The sequence below is a fragment of the Peromyscus leucopus genome, chromosome 9, assembly GCF_004664715.2.
Source record: "Peromyscus leucopus breed LL Stock chromosome 9, UCI_PerLeu_2.1, whole genome shotgun sequence".
In the NCBI taxonomy this organism is placed as follows: domain Eukaryota; kingdom Metazoa; phylum Chordata; class Mammalia; order Rodentia; family Cricetidae; genus Peromyscus; species Peromyscus leucopus.
Window position 1 is genome coordinate 23,995,794 of NC_051070.1, and position 26,707 is coordinate 24,022,500.

General features: G+C 42.0%; 1 protein-coding gene across 4 annotated transcripts in view; it reads left to right on the top strand.

The window, feature by feature from the left end:
* The first annotated feature begins 9,181 nt into the window (after positions 1-9,181).
* Klf12 (Kruppel like factor 12) overlaps positions 9,182-26,707 on the top strand; it is a 444,681-nt gene continuing 427,155 nt past the window's right edge. For 2 of the 4 annotated variants that reach the window (XM_028877156.2, XM_037208354.1), the window contains exon 1: positions 9,182-9,717. The gene's annotated coding sequence lies outside the window, so the exon portion shown is untranslated. Of the gene's footprint in view, positions 9,987-26,707 lie in introns of all 4 variants that reach the window. The other 2 variants (XM_028877155.2, XM_028877158.2) reach the window with 2 other exon arrangements.

Here is a 26,707-nt window from a genome sequence, read left to right on the forward strand (position 1 = left end):
CGCTAGGTTGATTCCTGCACAGCGGGCTCGGTAGAGAACCTGATAAAAAAAAAAATGGTCCTTCTGGGGCTCCTCATCCTGGCGGTGAACAGCAGAGAGGCAGGAAGACTGTGTGCAGCAAGAATGGCGTGGTATGTTAGGTGGGGATACATGCTGAGTGGAGGAAGGTAAAGGGACTAAAGAACAGGGAAGCTTGGAGGTTCTGTGGGTTACTGTAGCTTGGTGAGACTCATCTTGTGAAGGTGAGTGAGCTGCCGAATGCTCTGCATGGCGTGCGGCACATGGTAAACACTAATAAACATTAGTTTAAAACGGAGGAAGCGAGTGGCATCAAAAGCTGTTTTGAGGAAGCTTTTCAATATCTCTTTATTTATTTGTTTGTTTAATTATTTTTTTCTACAGTGATTTTCCTCTATTTGCCCTGACCATTTCCCTCTGGACTTGAAGTTAATTCTGTGCTTAAACAAAGATTATTTATGAACTGAGTGAGGAACTGGCAGATCAAAACTGTCATGGGCGAATTATCCATAATCTGCCCCTGTCTTGAGGAAGAAGGGTTAGGGACAGGAGTGGAGCAAGGGCAGAAAGCAGAGGAAGACGAAGAAAAAGTAGAATTAGAAGAAAAAGAGAAGGAAAGAAAGAAGTCTATGTAAGCCTAAAGTTGTCTTACGCCATCGATGTTAACTCTGTGTACTCTAATTGGAGGTTGGGTCAATTAAAGCCAGATGTGTGCCAAATCTTTGTAAATTTAACTAGCTGGCTCTAAATAGTTTTCAGAACTGAAGTATAGACACATGAATTTCTTTGGATTATTTCTCACTACAAAAGGTTTCAGTAATTTAGTAGGGGGTTGTACAGAGATATATTTTAATAGTGAACAACAGTTCTTCCTGCTGAAAAACACTAATGATTCCAATACCGAAAGGGAATAGTAGCTGGGCGTGGAGGTGGATGCCTGTCACCTCAGCACTTGGAGGCAGGAACACTGCAAGTCTGGGTATCATAGCTTATCCTGTGGAATAAAGGGAGGTCTACACCAAAGAAACAAACAAAAAAGAAAGAAAGAAAGAAAGAAAGAAAGAAAGAAAGAAAGAAAGAAAGAAAGAAAGAAAGAAAGAAAGAAAGAAAGAGAGAAAGAGAGAAAGAAAGGAAAAGAAAGAAAGAAAGGAAAATAGTTTCCGGGGCATGTACAACATGGTGGGTCTTTGAAAGATGATTTTCATTTGCCTCTCAAAATGGCAGTTTTGAAGACTGGCATGTTGGATGCTTACGGCTTAGTCTTGTAGATGAAGATATGTAAGAGTTCAATAGGTTTTCCCATCCTTGCAGAAGTGTGACCCAGTTGTACCTGGAAGTCAAGTGACACCGACATGAACTGTGTCAAAGGTGTCACAATCAAGCAGCGACATCTGGACTTGGTTTGACACCTTCTGGCTCCCAGGCACTAGTTCATACACTGTTGCCTTACGAATATCTGAATCTGAAATGAAAATGTAGTTAATATTTTAGAAGACACAGATTTACCTTTCTAATTAAGACTTGCTTATTCACCTTTTAAAAAAATAGTATTTGTTCTTTCAAAGGCATGTTAATCAGTGGTGTGGAAAGATGAACCAAACCAGACTGTGAAAATTGATGAAGCAAAAGCACTATTCATAGTTTGTCTTCAGTAAATCATACGTGAATTAATTCAAAATTGACTACATTATGGTTTTGTAGACTTTAATAATTTATTAAACATACTGTGTGAAAGATGTATACTAATAAACACCACAAAATATTTTAAAATATAGGTACGAATTAATGTCCATAAAAAGATGACAGAAATAACTTGTAATTTTTCTTTTTGTTGCCTGCTATCAAGAATTCAGTAGAGGACTGTAACTATATTGTAATAATAGAATGCTTTCCAGTTTAAGACACAAAGCATTATGTAAGTTATAGAGGAAAATGCAGACACAGTTGGGAATCTCCAATTCCACCCAAGAGGGCCTTCACCATGCCCACTTCCTTGTGATTGGTCTGCCTGGAGAAGCCAAGTGATTCCAGTTCTGTTGCTTATTTACTATTTCATTATTCTAGATCTGGATAATGAAATAGAAGTAGTTGACAGGGGTGAGACTTCTGCAAAACTATGTATGAGTCTGTCCTTGACTTTGATTCCTTTTCTTCTGGCCATACAGAGAGCCATACTTTGAGATGGGTAGCAAAATAATGAAGACGAGTAGACCGTGCTCAAGAACCGGAAGAACAGCAGTCTTAGTCTTGAGCTGTAGGAGCCGAGCTGTGGATTTTATCGTTGCAAGGGGAGGGAGACAATCTGTCTCCCAAGTGGCATTCGTCAGGTTGGCTGCTTTCTGCAGGTAGAAGGGACTTTGTGAATACCACATGCTTCCTCCTGTCCCGTCCTCTTTTCCTTATTTCCTGTTTTTATTTCATGCTACTTTATTCTCAAGTTTTAAAGCGAGGTTTCACATCTTTGTTCCACCCCTCATTCTTCCCTACCAGTTATCTAATTAATGTTAGCTTCAACTATGGTAGATCTATTTAGATCTGTCTGAGTGTATCAAAACTAAAACCAACTGAAAGCTCCTGAATTAAGGCTTGACATATGAGCGTCAGACCCTTCTCTCTTTTCCACGAACTCCTTCCCCAGAACAAGTTGCTGAGTATTAGGTATGGATTTGTAAGATCTTTTAGGCCGTGGCAACCTTCATTTTTCTGTCAGAACCATTCTTCTTCAAAGCTTTATGATCTATTCACCTGGCTATGGCAGTAGCAGTTCCACAGAGCCCAAGCTCAACAATGTCTCATCTATATTCCTGGAGTTCAAAGACTCAAACCTCAAGCCATTCTTGTTTAGTGTCTTTTTTTTTTTTTTTATCTCACTGTTAGCAAGAATAAAAGAAAAATGACACTCTAAGTATGATGGTGTCGATGCAAATAGTAAGATACTTCTGAAAAATAATTTGTAGTATGTTTCCACCAGAATAAAACAACATTTCTGTCTTATTAGTCACTGAAGTGAGGGAGGGGCAGTTTGCTGCTAAAATTTTGGCTCTTTCCTGGGGGCTAGGTATTATCTCCAGTTTTGCAGCCACTGCTGAGTCCACCAGCTCCAAACCCACGGTCACAGAGATGGCTCTGGTTAAATTCGGAGGGCCGTGAAACATAACAAACAGACATGACGGTGAGAAAGAGATTTGCAAGGAGGAAGGAGCAAGACAGGTAGGTGTGTATGGCGGGGGGAGGTGGGGGGAGGGTGGACAGTCTGCATTATGCTAATATGTGAAATTATCAAGCAGGAAATTTAATTAATAAAAATAAAACTGAAAACTACCTCAGGAATACAATAGGGGAAAAACCACTGGCTAGATTTGTTTACACCTCTTTTACTAGAGAAGTTCAAATCCTTCCTATAAAATAAGCATGACTGGGCTGGAGGGATGGCTCAGCCATTAAAGGCCACACTTACAACCAAACACGTAAGTAAGCATGACTGCAACATGTTGGGAAAACACTTTAATGTGGTGGGATACATTAGGTGAATAGTGGCAATCTACTATTAGGAAGGATGGCAAAGGCTTGAAGGCAAGATTCAAAAATTAATAAAAGTTGCAAAAAAAGATAAACCTTAGTTCAGAAAGTAATTACTCCATGGACAGGAGAGGGATACAACAAACAACCACCCAGTTGCTTAGAGAACATTGGAAGCAATTCTGTATCTCAAGTTAAATAGTACCTAGAAAGACAGGCCTTAAGACAACATGATGTCAGGTGTACATACGATGCACAGAAATTGCTCAAAACACTCATTCACATAAAAAAAATTAAAAAAGAAAACATGATGTATGTTATTTTCCATATATGACAAACTTCTTGTTACGAAAATTACCTATATTCTGACATTCCATTTCAGTGTGATGTTTCTCTGTTGACTCTTTCTTTCTTTTTCTTTTTCTTTTCTTTTTTTTTTTTTTTTTTGAGACAGGTTTTCTCTGTGTAGTTTTGGTGCCTGTCCTGGATCTCACTCTGTAGACCAGGCTGGCCTCAAACTCACAGAGATCTGCCTGGCTCTGCCTCCTGAGTGCTGGGATTAGGGGTGTGCGCCACCACTGCCCGGCTGTTGATACTTGTTAATGTTTCTAAGTATATGCAACTTTGCCCAGAGTAGTATTTTAATGTATGTCATATTATAGTTATCCTTAAATTTTCTAGTGTGTGTGTGTGTGTGTTACTGAGGATTCTGAATGCTAAGTGAGCACTCTTACCACTGGCAACATTCATGGCTCTCTCTGTAGTTACGCACCATCTCTTCATAAATAGGTATCTGCTATATCTAGGTAGTTCTTTTTCTATGATCTGAAATTAAAGTGGTGTTCTGTATTGTAACTCAACTACAGTCTTTCCATGAGGGTACTGTTTACACTTAAGTTTTTAGGTGATCTTTCCAATAGTATATGCTACAATTGATTTCTCTTTCAAACTGAAAAATTGAACTTTTTCTAATACAGTATGATGTGATACAATTCTAATAAAAAAATGAAAAGTAGAAAGGATTAAGTACTTTTCAAAGAACTAAATGTGAAAGGGACAGTAAAATTAAGTAAAAATTGTGGAGTAAAAAAAATTAAATAAGTGGTTAAGGGTTAAGACACAACTCTGATTCTCAATGTATCATTTGTAATAGGTGAGCTAAGTATAGTTAGTGGAAGCATCAGTGTTTATATAACAGAAGGATACAACAGGAAATCAACATCTGTTGATGTCTATTTGGCTTAGTCTGTCTCACATTAGTCCACATAAACATCTCATGGGGGGCGACTTTCAGTACAAGGAAAATATTTAAGTAGGTGGGAAAACTGTGACTCCCCTAAACACGCACGCACGCACGCACGCACGCACGCACACACGCACGCACGCGGCGCGGAAGGGCTTACATACTAGTTAGTGATTGAGACAGTCTTTGTATTATATTTTTAAAAAAGCTCTAAGAAGGGAGAGAGAATGTTTTCGATGACTGGATAGGCCATGCCTATACGTATGTGGGGTGCCATGGAACCATATTTGGAAGAGTCAATGGGAAGAGAGAGAAGAACCGCTTGATAAAGGCGTCCGGGGGTGGCTGGGCCGTGACGCACCGCTGCAAGAGAGAACATGAGATAAGAAAGTCAAAACAAAATTCTTACATGCCATGGATGATGCACAGTCGTGCCAGCTCCAAGTCGTATGTATGTATGTGTAACAGAATTCAGGCTTTGTCTAGGGAAGTGTGGCGCAGACCAAATAGGAAGTCCGGAAATGTAGAGCTGGGGGATCTGAAGAGGCTCTGATATTAATGGCACCAAGGCTGAGAGGTCTGAGGAAACTGTGAGAAGAACTTGGAAAAGTGGATATCTAATATGTGATATTTAAACCAGAAAAAAACCAAAGCTGTGATGATTGTGACAAAATTATAAAATGGAATTTTTCTCTCCTAATTTTCAGACAGCTCACCATCCAAATCAAAACATGCTGTTTACTACATCATCACATAATATCACCAGCTGTTTGCATTTGTACAGAAGACTCTAAACGTGCCTTTCTCATACTTGAAGAGAATTCCCCTTTGCTGCACATTATTGCCAAAATGCGACATGTGAAAAATCTGTCATATGCATGTTTAGCCCTGGGAAAGAGTGGGGCTGCTTTCTAAACTTCATTGAGAACTGTGGGAATCACTTTTATTTTCTCTTCCAGTTGATTTTAATCTTTCAGCAATGTCCTGATTTCTGAAATGGACCCTAGCTCTACCCAGAGATAGTGTTAAATCATCCCTGCAAATTTATGCCCTCTTTAATACAAAGGATTAACTACTTTTCATACATTGAAGAGAATTTTTGCCAGGCAGCACTTGGGGTGTGGTACAGGTTTAAACTTCTTTATACTGTAAATAGTTTCTTTCCCAGGGTACTGATTTTTCAGTGAATTACTACTAGTTAAGTATGAGGTAAAAAAAAAAGGGGGGGGGAGAGGGGGTTGTGGGTAGAACTGTCTGCTTTCCTATTATTTAAAAACCTCCAGTTGTTAGATTTACTATATAACTGATGTCCGGTCACTTACATTATGTGCCTAGCAGGATTTTGTCACTTTCTCTTCTTTTCTGGACATTGTGTTGGGTAAATAAAATACAATGTGTATATCGTGTGTAGCTCAAAATAATACGTTTTACCCCTTTGGTAATTCATTTTTCTTCAGGTTAAAGACCATGTAAGAAGTAAGTAGGGGAATGGGCCATTATCCTTGACCCAAAGCTTTTGCTTTTAAATAGTATTGAAGTTTCCTGTGAGATTAGATTTCATAAATAGTTTCAGCCCCGAAGTCTTAAGATTCAGAAATTTTTCTCTACAATATCAGAATTGTGCACTCTTGACAAAAAGAACTTTGCTATTTTTTACTTGTTCTGATTTTCTACATCTCTGAATACTCACAGTAAAGTAGAAAGGTCTAAACAACAAAAATTATACCCGTCCTTCTCTGGTAGGACTTTTTTCCTTGCCTCCCTTCCTCCTGTTCACACTTCAAGTTTTCAGTTCTGTACCGAGGAAGTGATAGACACTCCATTAGAAACAAAGGCTTGCACACACACACACACACACACACACACACACACACACACACACACTATAGAGATCCCTTCATCCCTTTGCAGTTCTCCGTGTTTGCTTTTCCACACCCATCCCTGTTCGCAGGATAAGCCTCCCTTCCAAGCCTGTATTTTCCTTTTCATACCCCCGCCCCAAAGCTGGGGAGTCGCCATATTTTAACATCTCCAATCCCTACTTAAAATTATTTTTTCAAAATGCTGCTAGCATTTTTCCTAATAGTTGATCTATTTCCTTCCAACCATATGCCCTATTCAGACTCTAGACATTAACCTTGACCTGCCCTTAATTTCCTTCTCCTTCTGGAATGAATTCTTGCAGATTAAGTTTCAAACGTCATCATTTGACTAACCCGCCTAAGGCTGTTGCCACAGGGAGGAGGCATTTTGTTTTCCCGCGCATAGAAGTGTTCACTATAGAATATATTGATGATATGCTTCGGCACTCAGCTCTCTGCGAAAGCTCTTAGCACAAGAACTGCCAAGATGACATAATTTCTCAGATCGTCCTTCCATCCTTAGTTAAATTCACTCCTTGCCTATCCCGGCCCCACCTGCAGGGAAATTTTACAGTGATTCCAGGAGAGGAGAGATCTTCCTTTAAATAATGCACATTTGTTGATATTCTGCAATTGTTCAAACTTGGGTTTGCAGCGTTCTTTCTGCAAGAAAGTGGAGAGGGGCTTTTTCCCTCGGACCAAGATCAGATCAGGTCGCGGTTTTGCAGCTGCCAATTTTTGGAACAGAGACCCCCATTGCAGCAGTGAACCCTTCAGCCTCTAGGACCCATTTCCTCTCTGGGGGCCTGAGTCCCACATCTCCCTGCTCCCGCTGTTTTCTCATTTAGAGCTATGTCTCTGGAAGAGTGTGCTACACAAATTTCAGATACTTTCACACTTATCTCATTTGTTCTTCTTAGAAACCGTAACACTGGGACACACTGTCTCTCTCAATCCTGTTTTACTGCTAAGAGGACTCTGGGCCCGCTGATACATCCTGTCCTGACTAGGAAAGGACTGCTGCTCCAGTCCTCTTCTGGATCGACCACCTTTCCCTTTCGCCTCCTGCAGCAAACGTGGCAAGGGCAAAGCCCAACCAGCCGGTGCCCCGCCTTTGTTTTCATTAATAGCGCACCTGGGCCTTAAGTGCTCGGCAAATGCCACGGTGACACACTGATGCAGAAACTGGCTTTTCCTGGCTCGAATTTGCTCCTTCGCTCTCATTTCCTGTTTCTCGGCCTCCCCACGGTTTCTTTTCCCAACCCATTCCACTCCACAGAGCTGTAATTCTTTTTTTTTTTTTTTTTTTTTTTTTTTTTCTCTAACACAAACTTCCCCTTCCAGCCTCCCACCTCCAGGACGGTTTCCCACGCACGGCCGGCTCAGAGGCACTGGGTAGGGGTGTCATGCCCCAGGAGCTCACCTAGGTTTCAAGAAAGTGGTACCCACAGTCCCCTGACCGTCAGCGACCGCCCGGGGCCAGCCTTACTCCTGCACCCCGCCGGGCCCTTTCCGCTTCCTCCGCTCCCCGCCCCCGCTGACCCTCCCGGGCGGCTTGACCCGGAGTCCTCGCAGCCGCGGCGGGAACAGCGGAGCCGCCTCCTCCCTCTCCCCGCCCAGAATCTCGCGGATCCTCTGCCCGGTGCGCGCAGGCGGGGCCGCCCGGGATGGCGTCCAGCGCCTGGCTCCCCTCTGAGGACCGAGCACCGATCTGTCCCTGCTCGTGTCCCCGGCGCCCTGGCTGGGGTCCCAGCTCAGCTCGAGCCTCCTTTCCACCCTGCGACATCGACTTCACTGCTTTCCTAAATAACCCGCGCGGTCAGGCGCCCCGGTGTGCCAGCGCTGCCGAGAGAGGCACACACACACCCGCACCTCGCCCCCATTCATCCCGCCAAGGTGAATCGCGGCCAGCGGGGCGCCCCTGCCTTTCCCGCAACGTGCCACACACTCGAACCCAAACAATGATTTCCCCCTCGTTGTTAGTCGAGTCTCCTGGCCCGCGCCACCCGCGGGGCAGCCCCCGCCGGGACCCCATTGTTGCCCAAGCCGCCGGGCGCCCGGGGGCGGACCCCGCAGACTCGGCCGGCTCCGCCCACACCTTTCCCAAGTTAGCCGCGGGTGAGCCGCGGGGACAGCTTGGGCGCGGGGCCCCCTCCTCGCTCGCCCCCACCCACCCTGGCTGCGGTGGGGAGTGGGCGAGGGCCACGCAGGCTGGCCGCTTTAATCGTCTCCTAATTCTCTGCCCAAGACTGCCTAGGCGCGTGGTGACACAAAAGAGGGGGACTTGGTGGCAGCTCGGCAAGAGTCTTGCCCCGGAGAGTTGCCATCAAGGGGTTCCTCTCTCCGCGACCCCTAGAATTCCCCCCAGCCTGCGGCTACAGGAGTGGCAGGGGCCATGTGTGGGTTATTTAGGGTGCCGCAGAGAGGTGGTGCAGGTGACAGGGTGGCGCGGCAAAGGCCCAGGGGCGGGGGTAGGGGTGGGGCGGGGTGGGGCGGGGCGGGGTGGTGGCTCCGCGGACCCACCCCCTGCCGCTGGCCAGGCTGGCAAGGCGAGGGCTGGGCAGTGGGTGTTGCGTTCTACCTCTGCGATCGGGGAGGGGTTAGTTTCCCACAGGGGATTTCAACCATCACACTCAGAGCCCGCCTCCTAATCCTCCGGCGGAGCGGCTCGGGGCCCCATTTTATGGCAATAAAGCGACTTAGCGCCTGCTGAGCGAGCCCCTCCCCGCCGCCGCCCCCGCCCTCGGCCCACCCCGGGGCTCGCCCGCAGCGGCGGGGCTTTGTTTCTGGGGAGGAGGACCTGGAGCTCTTTTGTTGGGGTTTTCTGTTTTCACCCCCTACCCCACCCTACACACACCCCAACCTCACCCCACCCCGCCCCAACCCCCGCGCCTCTCCGATTTCCTGAGCTGCGGGCTGCAAAGGGAGGAGAAGCGGCTTCTTGCAACCCCCTCGGCTGGGCCCCGGGGTAATTCGATGCGGGCCTGGCGAGGCTCCCCACGTTAGACCTGGGCTAGCGTCTCGGCAGCCTCCACCCACCGGCCCACCCTACATTTAGCGCATCATGTGATCTGGGTAAGTCATTTGCAAGTACAACAGTTCCCTGGGTTGCCCCCCATTCATTTCCTGAGAACTGCAGAGAGCAGCTGAGAGGCTCTGCTTGTGCGTGTGCGTGTGAGTGTGCGCGGGTGACGCCGTGTGTGTATGTGTGTGTGTGTGTGTGTGTGTGTGTGTGTGCGAGTGTGTGTGTGCGCGCGCGCGTGTGAGAGAGAAAGGGCGAGAGAGAGGGGGACTCTGTGTGAGGGAAAGAAAACAATTTCTCCTGCTCTGCAGCTTCTGTTCAGGTCTGTGCCGATTCCGTTTTTTATCAAAATAAACAACCCCCTCCTATTTTTTTTTTGCCATCCCAAATCAGATCGTATTCTCTTAACGTGTTTTATTTTCCTTCTGTCATCTGCTCAAGTTAAATCATTTTGGTTGGTCTGTGTTCTTAAATGGGGGGAAAGTGTTGGGAAGCGGGAGGGGGCCGGGGAAGGGCGATGCTATTGCCGAGCCAGGAGCGGCGGTCGGATTCGCGGAGAAGAAAGAGGGAGGTTACTTGTCCCACTCCCTAAACATTTAAAAAAGAACTTAGCAAGTAACGTGAATTAAGCAAATGCTTTGCTCCCCCGACTGGAATTGTTGGTTGCAGTGTTTTCCTGACAGTTGCCAAGGATGAGAAATAAATCCCCAGGGCTGAATTGGTGGTGGTGGTGGGGGGTGGGGGGGGTGTCGTGGAAGTAGTTGGTCCTCAGCAATGGATGGGCTGGATGAATAGCCGCACCAGGGCTGTGCGGGCAGTGTGTGAGCACTGGGGAGTGGAGGGGAAGGGGTTAAGGAGGAGATTACATTGCTGGCATGAATCGTGGTCCTGGCGCTACATTCATTATTGTCTCTGGTCGTAATGATGTGGAACTGTCACTTGCTACCGTGCCTGGTCCATGGGAGTAGCCAGGGGATGGCCTGTGGCTGTTATTTTCAATTCTGAAGGACCTGGCTGGAGTTGACAAGGGACAACTTTGTAAGGCCACCTGGGCCAAGAAGCCAGGGAAGCTGGCCTAGGAGCCACTTCTGGCCTTAAGACGCTCAGCTCAGAGGGCTAGGACTTGACCTCCGGGACATTAGTTGGTGTTCATGTTAGATGCTCTCCTACCGGGAGAATCAATCCTGCTTTTGTTGGGTGGAGAACTGCCTCTCAGAACTTTGCAAACTTTTATCTTTGGGGGAAAGGGTGGGGTGCAGTCAACAGTTTTGTTTCTCCGTGCGTTTGAGGAAAATGCTTGGAAAAAGTACCAATTCCTTTGTTAGATGTCCTGTAGCTTCCCTGCCCCCTTCCCCTGCTCTTCTAGTTTTACATACTTTACTAGTAATTGCCCTAATTCGGCTGATAAAAGCTGACTTTGTTGAGTTAAAGAGTATTAGTACAACGGAATGTGTAATCTGGATAAACAGTTTCTGTGTTTAGTATTGTCAGCTCTCTAATTTAACTGTACAGATGGCTTAAGTCTCTGTTCTGTATGGATTGTTTTAAATAATTCTGCTGGCTAATAGAATTCTCCACCGAGCACTAAGATATTTTAACTTGGCGTTAATATTCTGTTTCCCTGTAACACCGGAGAGACCGGCAGAGGATCTATTTACATTTAGTGCGTGTGCATCTAGTTGCTTCTTAGACATCTGCCAATCAAATACACGTCATTCCGCAAATCCACCTCGAAGCCTTCATGCCCCTTTCTTAGTGGAGGAGAGAGTTGTTTGGATAAGTAAATGCTGTGAAAGACATTTGGTGGCTTTCAGCACGCAGCAGCTTCTGATGTGAATAGGAATGGTCACTTTGATGAGAAAATAAACTGTCAAACAAGACATGCTTTTAAGACTGGCATTTAATTACCACAGGGGGACCCTTCCTCCCTTAGAAAAAAGCTTGGTCTTCTAGTAGGTCCTCGTTGGATATTGGTTTCATTTGAAAAAGAGAGAGAAAAGGGAAACAGGTAGAGATTGGTTACGTAAAGAGTATATTTTTAGGCTTGAAAAATTTTAACTGTAGACTCTTGTTAGAAATAGGATGTTTGAAGACAGACATTTCAATTGCCTAAGTCACGTCTCTATCGATGCTGCCTGGTCAATCTTGATACTCGACTGAACAGAGTATGCCCATTTGAGTCTGGGAGAGAGCAATTTGAGCATTTAAAAATTGGCAAGAACATATCATGCATTTAGAAAAAAAGGTTTGTTATGCTAACTCATAGTTAATGTGAAATATACTTAAACCAGCACAATTAAAATATTTTCACATGAAAACTCAATAATTTATGAGCTGCATCTATTTAGCTAATGCAGCTGTGTCGGGGTCTACGACACATTCTTAAGGATTTCTCTTGATTACTGAAGGCTTTCAGTTATTTATCTACTACTTATACTTATTTCAAAGAAACTTTGGTCAGTTCAACTTTATTGGGGAATGCTTTTTATGACTGTTTTTGAAGGAAAATTGTCTCCTACTAGAAAGGCCTTTTCAAGAAACCAGGTTATCTGGGAGGAAATGGTCCTGGTCTAGCTGTTGAGACCTTGACCTTAGCAACTCTTGGCTGGTTGTTTACTCCAGCTGCTGCTTCTGTGTGTTCCAAAAGTGAGGCAGTGGGAGCACCCTTTCTCCTAGGGTGCTTGATGCTCAGTCCTCAGAGCATGCACACAACCCAGAGTCTATAGTGTTCTGGTCATACAGAAATTTTCTTTTGACTGCTTGTGAAGGGGAAACAGGTTTTCAAAGCCTCTGAGTGTCAGATGGTATGGCATGAAGCAGTCTGTTATCAACACAATGAATTTTTTTTTTTTAAATCTGTGTGTGTTTTATCTTGGCAAACGTGATTTAAGTCCTGAGTTCTCCAGGCCTGTACTGAGGGCATTTCAACTGGGAAGTGTTGGTTAATTTGGAGTTGTGAGAAGCCTTATCCAGGGATGTGATACTTTAAAATAGCTGACAACATACAATTGTCCTGGGCATTTTTTCCAATAAATACAAAATAAAAAGTACCAAATTTCATATTTGTGTAAGTTAAATAACATTAAAACAGTTCTATAAAATTGGGGTGTCAGATGATTTGTTTGCTTATATTTAGGAGAGGCATTCTTAAGTGTTTTGGGTTCATAAATGTTGTTGAAGTGTGTGTATTAATACGAAGTAATTGCACAAAATTAGTAATGGCACAAACATCATAATTATTACTGTTAGTAGTAGTATGGATGTTCTACCTGTTGTGCTTGCTGGTGGATTAATGAACAAGAGCTAGGAATCTCCAAATCAATACCACTGCTGTCTTTTTGTTTAGGAAACAACTTTGATTTTTGTAAGTTCTGAAATGGACTACAGCGTCTGTCTGGGCCATTTACATTTTAAAAAACAGTACCCTGGCAGACTGGAAGTACCTGTATTTTTAACTTCATTTTCCTCTTTTTAATGTAACCCTGGCAGGCCTTTCACTCACTCTGTAAGTGCCCTTGAACTCCTGCTCCTCCTGGCTCCACCTTCTGGGTGCAGAACAGGCATGTACCCCCACACCCAGCTTATTTTCCAAAAAAAGAAAAAAGAAAGAAAAGAAAAGAAAGAAAGAAAAAGAAAAAGAAAAAAAAGGGAAAGGAAAAGAAAAAGGAAGAAAAAACAAAAACCCTGAAAACTTTCATTTTTCAGCTTGTGAGTTTCACACAGCCTTTAGTTTTAAATGTGCATAAAAATGTAAGGGTAAAAACATTGAAGTTAAGTCCCTGACAACACCCTCTAACCACACAGCCTTAACTCATCTACCACACCCTCTCCACTCCCAGATGCAGAATGGGAGCTGACAGATGGGCCTTGCCCTGTGCCTGGAAGGTCAGCTGCCTGTGGCTCTGTCAGACCTTCTTGGGTTCTAACTCCCAGTGACTTCAGTCCACCAGAATTCCTTCTTGAGGGCCCACACAAACCACACCCAATCCGGCGTCAGCTACTGAGTTCTTGTGGTAGACACATGCTCTGGGTTAAATGGTTGCTTTCTCTATATATTCTCAGTAATTAGGTTACAAAAGGATTTCTTGGTTGGATGTTTATTGTCACAAAGTGGCACTTGAGTAATTATACGGCCCTATAAAATTTGCTTTGGTCTACCAGCAGATTATAGGCTATTCAGTGAAAGAGGGGCTCTGATACTGTCTTTCTTCTTTTTACTCACCTTAAAGCCTCTTTGGAAACATTCATTACAGATTTGCAGACATGCACAGTTTATTTATTTTGTTATTTTAGAAGAGTTTCTATTTTCACAATTTCATACATGTATACAATGTATCTTTTTCACAATTTCATGCATGTATACAATGTATCTCCATTATTTCCATCCATAGCAGCTCTTTCTTCCTTCTGCCTATGGACACCCCAACACACTCCTTTCTAAGTTCATGTCCTCTCCTGATTGATCTTGTTGGCTTGACCTTGTACAAGTCTTGTGCGAGTAAGCGTAGCTGCAATGAGCTGCAATGAGTTTGCGAGTCATGTGCAGATGACTACATTTAATAGCATTCTTACCTTCTTTCCACCCTCTCTTCCTTAATGTTCCATGCCATGGGTGGCATGGGTGGACAGGTTGTGATGTAGATATTCCAGTTAGTGCTAAACACTCGCTGGTAGTACATATTTGTGCGTATACATTTGTGTACTTATTGAGCTGGTCCAAACAGCAGTGCTGTCTAGATGTCTAGATCCTGAGAGAGTAGTAAAGAGCCTTTATGGTGGTCCTGCTACCTATGGAAAATGAGAGAACAAGCATTTGGAGTGTTCAGAGACGCTTTTCTTGTCCATTGAATGCATGATTATTGCCTACTGGCTTTGACAGAAATTATGGCCAAGATACAACAGTTACTATGACTTTCAGAGTATGTAGCTTCTCACAATTTTTTGTGATGATACATATGTATATATTACATATGTCTGTCAGTTTGCTATGCATATATTTAGTATTTGTATTTAGGCATGTGTTTTCATATTCTTTGTCTGCACTGGTATCTTATCCCCTCACACCATGGCCATTATGACCAATAATTATAGTAAAATGTGACCACACACAGGAAATATTCAGCAGGTCTGTTTAACCAGATTCTGCATTGAGTAAAAAGCTACTCTCACAATAAGATTAACAAGCTAATTTATACAAGAATATAAAGTAATTCATAAGAAAACATAAAACCCACCCTTTCTTAAAGAGAACAATCAAGATAATTACTGTAAATTTATATGTGTGCTTTTGCCTGAAGACAATCTGGATAGATCATTGTAAAACACTGAAAATAAAAAGCAAAGCACTCATTTTTGTGTCAGGTGCCCTCTAAGAGCAAGCACATTTTGGTAGCAGACATGTCTCAATTTGAATCTGTTTTTCTTGCTTACTGATTCAAGATGACCTTGGTCAATTTTTTGAACCATGGTGAGGGTTACATGAGGTAATGTGAATAAAAGTCACTCTGGAGAACTATAAGGCACTGGGGTTGTGACCAATTTGACTGATGACTATTCTGGACCTCCACTCATCCCTCCCCACTAAAGAAAAGAGATGGGCATTTCAGCTTCTCAAAGTGACACTCATAAGTGACACACAAGGAGAAGGAGTTTCCAAGGGTGAGTAGACAACTACTGACTGTCCAAGGTCATGGATTCCATCCCTTCCCACCCCTTCCAGAGACTTGCGGTGTGACCTTGAAGAAGCCAAGTCTTACAAAGAAATTTCTGTGGAACTGGTGTGAAAGTAACCAACTTGTTATCATGTGTGTAATGTAGGTGACCCATCTGAGCTTTTCAAAACAGAAATATGCGAAACACGTTCGAATGACATGTAGGGAAAACTGAGAGTGGTAATCAACAAGGATTATTTGTAGAATGAATAACTTGCAGCTGAGGAGGTGGCTCCGTTTGTAGAGTGTCTGCTGTACAAGCGTGAGGACCTGAGTTCGGATCCCCAGCACCAACATATCTGTCACACCAGAGATATAGGGGAGAAGCGGGTGGATCTTTGGGACTTCCTGGCCAGCCCAGTCTAGCCAGTCTGAGCTCTTGGTTCAGTGAAAGACGCTGTCTCACAATACAAAACAAAACAAAACAACAAAGAACACCAAATAAACACATTCACATATACACAAATTTTAAAAATAAAATTAAAAAAATAAAATCTTTAGAATTTTTTAAGGAGTTTCCTGGAGTTTCTATTAGCTGGTCAACCTGTTTAGAGAAAAACCTAATTCTTGTTTGTGACTCATTGTAGAATGGAGAACAGAACTGCACATCTCCACCTATCCTAGTAATTAAGCTGTGTCTCATGCATGGCTTAGAGAGCGCAGTGAAAAGTTATGGGTAGCAGTGGAGCGGTTGGTGAAAATTTATTGCACGTTTTACTTATAGTCACGTTTTCCAACCATGTGTGCTTCATAACATACACAAATTTGAGAGTATGAAGACCACTAATTGTCATTTCTCCCCAGCAATATTTTATCAATTTAAGGAAGCAACAACAAACTCAACTTATACTCTGCATAAACACTAGCATCTTAAGAGCCCAGAGAAGCACGCTCTAAGGACCTCACCATCTATCTAATGCATTTCGGCTCTTTCCTGTTTGGGTGAAAACTAGAACTGTGAGCATCACTATCATGTTCTGTGGGGTTCTGTTGTAGTTACAACCTGCTCTTTTGTAATTCACCGGATTCCAGTCTGTGTTCTCTGGTCCTGCATATGGGACTTCTGTTGCCTGTTTGCTTTGTTTTCTTCCAGTAACAAACACCTTGAGAGGAGAAAGAGTACACTCCTCGTGGATCTTTTACTTTCTTCTCACAGAGAGCCTAACATGATGGCTACCATGTAAATACTGAAACACTCATTGAGAGAACTGATTTGAGGGCAGTCCCCACGCCCTCCATCCCACAGCCCATTCAGTAGACAAACATCCTGTCTGTAGTCTCTTCCCTCCTAACCCACTTGGTGCTCTCCAGTTGCACACATTCAGCTCCATCAGTTGGACAGTCCTCTGTTCACGCCTTTTCCAGAACTTACAAAAAATTCTTATTGTTCAAAGAAGCCCTGTAGTGTGCTAGGATCAAGCAAGATAGGATGTAAAACATCAGACTACCTAGTTCTTAGCTGTTGAATCAGGAAAGTTAATTCTTTCAGTTTACTCACCTATTAAAAACCCAAAACAACTTATCTCAACAGAGTGGGTTTGAGGATCAACGTATACAGAGAGCATCCAGTGGAAAATTTTGCATATGCTTAATAGTCAGTAAATGCTTGTGCTCCAGTGTGTTGATGCCTCCTTTATGGGTGAATATGAACTGTGCTGGCTGGTTTTATGTCAACTTGACACACTTGGAAAGGAGGGAACCTCAATTGAGAAAATGCCTCCGTAAGATCCAACTGTAAGGCATTTTCTTAATTAGTGATTGATAGGGAGGACTCAGACTATTTTGTGGGTCTATTCCTGGGCTGGTGGTCCTAGATTCTACAGGAAAACGAGCTGTGTGGGCCATGAGGAGCAAGTCAGTAAGCAGCAGTCCTCCATGGCCTCTCCATCAGCTCCTGCCTCCAGATTCCTGTCCTGCTTGAGTTCCTGTCCTGGTTTCCTTCCATGATGGACTACAATGTGGAAATGTAAGTCAAATAAACCCTTTCCTCCCCCAACTTGCTTTGGGTCATGGTGTTTCATCACAACAACAGAAACCCTGACTAACACACTAACAAAATGAAAGGGACTCATTGTCGCGGTTCATCCTCTATGATGCACAGGTTAGACAGATACGTCAGCTTATGTAATTATTCTCTTGGCAAACAGATACCAGTTACGCTCAGCTTTATAAAAGGTTGATTCTCAAGTAATCAGCCCATGACTGGTTGTGTGGTGCTGCCGTTCAGTTATCTTCAGCACACTGCATTTGACTTACTAATATTTAATGGATGAATCTTTCGGGCTGTTGTGGATGGTGTTCTTCTGCCAAATAACAGCCCTTCTCCCAACGACTTTGCCACTTTAGACAATAGATTAAAAAATGACTTTGAAACTTGTATTTTAACAAAATGAATGGAAAGTAAAAGTGCTGCCTCTAGTTATGAGCAGCAGGGCTTGTTACTTTGATGCGTAGCGTGGACAACAGTCATTAAATGCAGAGAGTGATGCATCTTTATTGAATGAGAATAATGGAAGTAACTGATGAATGTGAAAAAGACTAAAGTTACAGAACATAAAAAATTTTGCATTTTAATTATTGTACTTAACAGAATGTGTAAATTATGGGTTTTGTAATTTTCCTTTTTTGCAGACTAGTGGGTCATTAAAATTTAAATTTGTTCCCTGGACTTTCACATATTTGAGGTTTTTTTTTTTTTTAAGTTTTGATTCTAAAACAGAAATTTCTTCCTTTAGTGAACAAGTATTCATTGATGTTTCATCTGTGTTTTTGCCATATAATATGTGTATCTTATATCAAATGGCATGACGTAGGTATGAGCTATTTGTATTATGTTATTTCTATTTTGCTATGGATGCTGGTCAATGATTTCTATCTTACTATGTATTTGATAACACGAGTTGCTCTATTTCCAACCTGGACTCGTTTCACCCCTATTACAAACCCAGCGGTCCCCTACTCCTGGGCACTCACCATATTGATGCCGAAATTGATGTTCTTCTCAGATCAGCATAGCCTGCTACAACCCAGAGCTCCTGGCCTCAAGCAATCCTCCCGTTTCAGCCCCCCAAGGAGCTGGAACTGAGTACTACACTATGATTTTGTTTTCTGGAGTTGTTAGCAAATTATGATCAGAGTTAAGCGATGTATTGATAGCCAATAGCCGGTTAGCTGTAGAGTGGAGATTGGAACCTGAGAAGGCCCCTGAACTTTAGGTACTCTTGGCTCCCATAAGCACTTAACGTGACATTCCAGAGCTAGTCTCAAAGAATAGGGCAATCATGGTAATATTATACAAATAAATACTGTTTGCAGACTGTGCTATTTTATTGGCTATAGATCATTTTGGTTTACCACCTTTGCCACAGCGTTTTCTCCAGTAGAGAAGCCAGTGGTTGGCTGCTACACATACAAAAACAAATCACAAGGCCTAACGCCCGAACAGTGACTTTAGAAGGAGGCTTCTGCAGGAAGCTCCACGGTTGTGATAATAGTAGAGCAATAAATTCTGGCTAATGTCCATTCTGCTAGTAGACAAGACTATTAAAGCAGGGGGATAGTAAAAGTAACAAAACATTATTTTTAGAAGGAATGTTGCAATCCTCGTTTGACCTCCACTTTTTTTATAGCTCCCTTGTATATGTAAGCATGCTGCATAATGAGTTTGAAATGATCATTTATGAGGTGGAAATCTGACCAGGAAAGTAAAGCTTGTGTAGAAAATTACAGAAGAAAATTTGTGAGGTGTTGGAAGTTGCTTGAGCAAAGTACACAGGAAGAAAATCGTTTCTTGCTGGATAACATAAAAGATTTCAGGGTTTTAGTGGGTGTGTCCTGAAACTCATCTATAGATAGGGATAGTTTATTTATTTATTTATTTTTAGATTAAAAATAGTGTTTATTAATGTGTGCATTTTGGGTGTTTGTGTGTTGGGAGGCACATACCATAGACACCTCCATACACTTGGCAGTCAGAGGACAACTTGGGGGCATCATCTCTCTCCTTCTGCTATGTGGGTCCTGAGGATCAAACTCAGGTCATCAGCCTGGGCAGCCAGTGCCTTTACACAGTGAGCCGACTCACCAACCCAAGCTTATTTTTCAATAGAAAAGTAAATATGTGCATGATGAATGCAACCCAAAATATATTTGGTGGCTGTGGTGCTTTCTCCCCGGTCTGCTAGGACTGATGGCTTTTGTGTGTTTGGGCAAATGTCTTTGTTTGGCAATCTCACCAGAAATTTCTCTTTTCCAAAACTGGAATCTCCTAGCACGAGCAGGGCCATTAAGACATACACTGTCCTAATGAGTTTAGGAAAGTCTTATTTGAGCTGTGAAAAGAAACCAAAATGAATGATGACCGATAAAATTAAAAAAAAAACCCACACTTTATCCAAACCTATCTCTTCTGTGAAATTCTACTATACTAACTAGGGCATCCGGAGTATAATAGGACTTTTATCCTTGACAAATATGTTGTAAATGTAGGAAAAAGAATTCTTTTTAAGGGCAGGGACAATAGAAGGAAAGACTTACTGACAAAAGTTACAGGGAGTCACAATGCATTGCAATGGGTCAAGTCTTGCTGGAAAGAGTGTCTGGGAAGAAAGCTTCAGGTGAGTGGATAGTCCAGAGGTCACATTCTGTGGATATCCATCGCTTCTTCTGCTTAAGTGTAAATACAGAAAGCCCACATAATCATCTTCATCTTGAGACAGTACACCATGAGATAAACTTTTAATGAGCCTTTGCAGAGCCTCAGTGGGCTTTATATTGTACACTGAGCTCTTTAGAGTATGGGCTCGTTAGTGTGACATACTACATTATGGTAAACCTCTAAGCTGAAGACTCAACCATATTGTATTTAGGCAGCCTGGATATTAAGAGGGTTGAGAATGTTTGAGAAGTATGGGCTACTACAAAGTGCTGAGTGCCTGGTGGCTTACCAGTTTGAGTTTGGTCTTGATAGTCCTTTCAGGTGGAAGGGACACATGATATCCATTTTATTGATGCAGCTGTTAAGAGAAGAGAGGGGAAAATAAGCCAGAAGGCGACAAAGCCAGAACTGGAATTGTGATTACCAACACCAGTAAGAGTGGGTTTTAGTGCAAGTTTTCCTTTTTCTGTTTTTTATTTCATTCCAACACAATCTTCTTTACATTTCTTTGGCCTCAAGAAGCCAGAATTTTGAAAGACCACCTTACACAAAAGAAGTCCCACCACCTACTGTGTGGTGCATGGGAGATGTACCATCTGCTTGAGATGCAGTCTTATGTAGACAGATTTTTCTTTGGCCCACCAGCTCACAGAAAATGACATGGAGACTTATTATTAATTATGAAGCTAGGTTGATAGCTTAGGTTTGTTTCTAACTAGCTCTTATAACTTAAATTAATCCGTATATTTTCATCTGTGTTCTTTTATGTGGCTTGGTGACCTTTACTCTGTATTGCCCATCCTGCTTCCTCTACATCTGGCTGGTAACTCCACCTTTCTTCTTCCCAGTGCTCTCTATGTCCAGAAGTCCCTGCTATATATCCTGCATAGCTATTGGCCGTTTACCTTTTTACTAATCCAATCACTGTGACATAGCTTCAAAGAGTGTAAAGGAATATGCTAAAGCATTTCCCCCTTTTTGTCTAAATAAGATGGAAAGGTTTTAATTCTAACACTGCAAAACTGTATACAGTAAGGACAATTACTGTGTCAGACATACATTTACAATGTCCAGTCCATTAGTATTTGGCAAATTTAGAGAAAATAAGCCATTATTTGTCTTCTCCTGATGAGTTCAAAATTTTGTACCTAATTTACTTTCTATCATGACTAAAGGGAAACTGACTATAGCTATCTAGTCCTCAACTTCATTAGAGACTGAAAAAGGATATAATATTACTTGAGTAAACAGGAAATATAGAGCAAGTACTTCCAAAACTATGAAATGATAGAGACATCTGGCTTCCTGAACAGTCACCCCAGGGTTCCTCTGTAACATTGGAGCACCCATCTTTGACCTACAGGCCTAGAATATCTGACAGACTTTTCTGTGAAGCAGGGATTTTGAAGGACTATCTTGACAAAGTTCAGCAGTTACTTTCTTTTGTGTCCTGCTTATCCAGTTTTGACAACATATTGTCAGCAGTCGAGGCAAGGGCAGTTTCTTGTCCAAATGGCTAGCTTTTGCCATAAAGAAAGCAAACTCCATATGGAGGTTCTTCAATGCCTATTGGTACTGACTGGTCTCACTCTCATGAAAAGCCTTATGTTATTAAAACGTTTTAAATGCCATATTCTGCAGATCTTTGAAGTTTACCTATCTATCTAAAATAAATCTCTGTATGACCTGGAAATCATACTTAACATGACTACAAGTTTGATTGTTATAGGTGACTAACTACTAAACTGCATTTCTTTATTGCCCTGAATAGTTGTAATAGTAACTTTCAAGGACTAGAGATTTACATTACGTTTTTAAATGAGCTACATAGGTACAATACCTTAAACAAAAAGAAATATATATATACAGTATATTGTAACAAAAATAACATCAATTTTTATCAATAAACAGAAATCCATACCAATTTAAAATATTCGACACTAGTGGTTGCTTAAAAGTAGATGCAGCAATCTACCCTTTTATCTCATCATTTCTATGTGGTATTTCCCCTTTTTCCCTTCAGAAAGAGATCCCTGAATCTAATGTCCTTTGTTTAGCATTTTTTCCTGGCCATGACCAATAATAACTTGTAACCAACCACCCTAAAGGATGTCAAATATCCATAACCCACCGAATGACCAAAAACTTCCCACTCCACCTCTTGGGAATGTGAGCATTGTGTTTTCTAGACCGCTTCCTGTTGTCTGGGGATGCTAGGATCTTCAGAAGACCCTGAGAAAAAGATAGTGGTCAAATCTCAGGAGAGCTAGCTGTCGTCTAGTCCTGGTGGGATGGAAAAATATAGGACTTACCTGAAGTCAGGCTAGAATAGTCTGTGAGGCTGGACCATCTCAGCCAGCAGTCTTGAAGCTGTTCTGGATATAGAACTCTGAGGGAACTGCAGCAGAGGCATCTGAGAGGCTGGGTCCCCCGAGCCCCCCGTTTTCACTTTTGTCTGATCCCTTGCTCTGAAAACACACCAATTTTCAAAGGTAACATGCATATCTACATTAACAAGAATGGGCTGCGTGCTGTATACAAGCTAGGCAAAGGTTGTTTTGGGTTTTATGTTTGACTAGATAAAATATATGTCACCTGTCTTGTAATTTTTCTAGGTTTGTTTCTTTATGTCGGTAGTCAGCTTTTTCAGGGAGTCTCCCCTCATCCAACCTGGTAGTCTTTAATCTTGAATGAATCCACAGCCTTTCATTTCCTGTGGAAACAAAAACGTAACCTCTTCCCCAAAGCAATACATTTTTGGCATCCATTTTAAAATTAAGGCATTCCTAAAGTATCTAGATTGGTTTGATTCAGTAGTCCCTTCTACAATCCACTGTCTCTCAGCAGCTGTTCATTAGCATTCAAAAAATTCAAAGTCAACAAGACTCCATATAGGATCCAGACTCTGTATTTTCCATCTTTGCATGGATTATTCATTTTATATTATTTTATTCTCTCTTTAAAGACTTTATTATTTAGAAACTATTTTTCCTATGACTGTCTATACCCATTTTCTTTTCTTTTTTAAGCCTATATACACTTTTAAAACATATTGTACCTTTTTAGAGGTTTTGTGTGTCTGGACCTAGCTTTACTAAACATCTGCAGAATTCTCTGATCATGTGAGACAAATCTTAAGCTGCTATGTCAGCCGATGGTGTAGCTCAGCTTAGAGCATCATGCTGGTGCATGGCACCAGCAGCTGACTCCATCTCCCAGACAGCAGGAAGTAGCCACGTCTCTGTATGCCTCTGAGCCTACCAGAGACCATGGTCACCAGGAAGTAGCGTTTGACACTGTGTTTCACATTTTTTTAAAGCTTTCTTAGGCTTGTGTGAATATACGTTGGGCACCACATGTAGAAAAAATGACATGAAGATTTATTAGTAATCATAAAAGCTTGGCCTTAACTTAGGCTTACTCTTATAACTTAAATTAACCCGTATTTTTAAATCAACATTCTTTTATGTGGCTTGGTTACCTTTACTCTGTTTTGCCCATCCTGCCTCCTCTTCATCTGGCTGGTGACTCTACCTTTCTTCTTCCCAGCTCTCTCTGTCCAGAAGTCCCTGCCATTCATCCTATTGGCTATTTAGCTTTTTATTAAACCAGTCACAGTGACACATCTTCACACCATGTAAAGGAGGAATATTCCACAACAGTCTTATCCCCTTCTGATTTGCATCCTAAGCAAACTCCATATAGGAAAGTGAGAGAGCAACCTGAGGTGATTTGGAAGAGTGTCCAGGTAGAATCATCTGTCCTCCGGAGGTGGGGAGGGAGGCAGTTTATCACTGCCCCTTACCAGGGTTACTACTGGGTGCTGACTCTAGGAAAGCCCTAGAACATGAGCTTCAACCTAAAGGACGATGATCTGGAAAACAGCTGTGTAACTCAGTCCACAGAAAAGGCCAAGTTAGCACATTCTGAGGCAGATTGCTTTCCTTCTTTAGATCATCAATGTGCCTAAAATGCATCCCAGATATTTTAAGTTTAGTGTTTCAGCCTTTTAAAAGTACTTTTCATCTTATCTTTATATATTTTTTGTCAGTATGCATGCTACATATGTACAATTTAAATGGCCTGTTTCTAACCCACACGCTGATAGTTCTGCAGGTCTTTAAATGAGACTTTATTGTTCAAGGCTGAGTACTTCAAAGGAATACAACTCAAGATCCACAGGAAGTAAGCTTTATTTTGTAGAAACTCATCATCATGGGGATATTCAAACTCACAAATAGGTCTTTCCGAAAAGAAGTGAGTGTTTTTAGGGCTGGAGAGATGTCTCAGTGATTAAGAATGGTTGACGCTCGTGCAGAGGATCACAGCACCCATGTCGTGTGACTCAGGGCGGCTAGTAACTTTAGCTTCAGGGGATGCAGTGCCCTCTTCTGGCCTCTTCAATCACCTATGGCATACACACACAGACACACGTACTTACACATTTATAAATGTGTGTGCATGTATGGAGCCGTTAACGTACAATTGTTTCTTTGAGTTTCTTTCTCTTTCGCTTAGCTTTCCTCCCCTCTCTACCCAGCAGCAGTATTTCTTTTGTCTCTAAGTCAGGCCCCAAGAACATTATGTGTCTCTCCATCGTTTCCTTTCTGTCTGTAGGTGTTGATAACATGGACAGATGCAAGGTGGTTTTGGTCACTGCTTACAACAATGAGATCTTTTTTTAGCTCTTCCACATTTTTTTTTTCATTCAGTACTGCCAAAGGGAAACCTTTTAATGCAGCTGCTACAAAACGAACCCATTAAAAGCACTGTGGTGTGGTGTCTAAATATATGGTTCCTCCACTGTTTCTTCTGTTGTTCATTTACTAATTGGCAGCATTTTGTGTCTAGAGCTTGCCCTGAAAGCCAGTGCTGAAATGTCTTTAGAGCTGTGCCCTCATAGCCCTGTGTGATGGATTCCCAGGGAAAGCGTCTTAGCTTCCTTTGTCTGGTGCTGGGATAGAGTACTCCAACAAAAGCAGCTTGAGCGAAAAACGGTTTCTTTGGGCTCACAGTTGTAGGTTACATCAGCAAAAAATGGGGGCAGCTGGTCACATCCTACCCACAGTTAGAAAGGGGAGGGAGAGGAGTTCGGCTAACTTCCTTCTTGTACACAGTGCAGCATCACAGCTTAGGGAATGGTGCCACTCACAGGGTGGTGAGACTTCCTACCTCAAGTAACCTAATCAAGATAATCCCCAACCCTCTGTGGACAAACAGAGGTCACTCCCCAAATGACTGTAGAACTCTTCAAGCTGACAGTTAAGATTGACCATCATAGAGGTATTATCCACTCAAAATCTGCACGTGACTTTGGTTCTCTTGAGAGTTATGACATGGCTTGGAAAAGGATTTAAGAGTCCCCATCTTCCCAGCAGTACAGGCAAGTACCCCTACCTGGAAACCTCTTTAGCGGAAGTAGACATTTTTCCATTCTGGTAGTTGCATGGCGGCATGTGCTTTGGAATTCAGTTACCATTTCCCAATGCCTAGTGATGCTGAACATCTTTGCATTGTAGGGAATTTGGGATTATCCTAAGAATTGCCTTTCGTGTGCTTTGTCCATTTTTTTTTTCTCCTCAGTAAGTTTCCTTTTTGTGGAAATTTGTTATATATCTGTCTGATATTTGCATTGCAAATAAATTTTCAAAAATTAATCATTTCTCTTTTGTCTTGTTAATAAAAACATTTAGTATTTTTATGTGAATCATTTCTGTCTTTGTCTGGTATGCTATTTATCTCAGGGTCTTCTCCAGTGGTGAAATACACATGTCCTCCACATCTAGATTTACAGCTGCCAACTTGTTTGTGCTCTTTGAACTTGTATGTGATATAAAGGCAGGGGTCTGGTTTTACTTCTAGATGCAAAGCTGTACTGTTGTGTCATCATTTTTGAAATTTGGTGTCCTTTACCTAGAGCAGATAAATTCCACATCTGTCATATCGTATGTTCTCATATATTCTCTTTTGCTGGCAATCTTCCATAAATTATTTCCTTAGCGGTTCTCAGAGATGTACTTAAAGTACAAAGAATATTTAACTCTTCTTCTTACCTCCCTGTGACAAGAAATCATCCAAAGCAAACAACCAAACCTACCCATTATGATTAAAAATAAATTACATTTAATTGTATATAACCGAGATAGTAAACATTTTAATGTGTTTATAGTGCATTGTACTATCCTGATTTACAAATGCTCAAATTTCTGTTTGCTCATGCTTTATTTTTTTAGACTTCAGAAATATTTTAATATTTTCCTTGTGATGGTCATTTCTCTTTTAATTAAATTTATTTCTAAAACCATTACAGTTTTTTTTTTTTTTTTTTTTTTTTTTACTATTGTGTACATGTTATGATGTAGTTTTCCTTTATAGTTGGTTCATTTGCTGAATTACTTCTAGGTTTCTATCTACTAGTTTTTGGAATATACTTTTTATAAAATTGATAGATTTTTCCATTAAAAATATGAGAAAATTCATCAACGAATCCATCTGAGGTTGGATTTTTTTAATGTAAAATTATGTAGTTAGTACTGAGAGATGATTCAGCAGCTGCTCTTGTAGAGGACCTGAGTTCACTTCCCAGAACCCACAACTGTAGCCCTCAACCATCTCTAACTCCGGATCCTTGGGATCCAGCTCCCTCTGCTGGCTCCTGTGGGCACCTGCATTCAC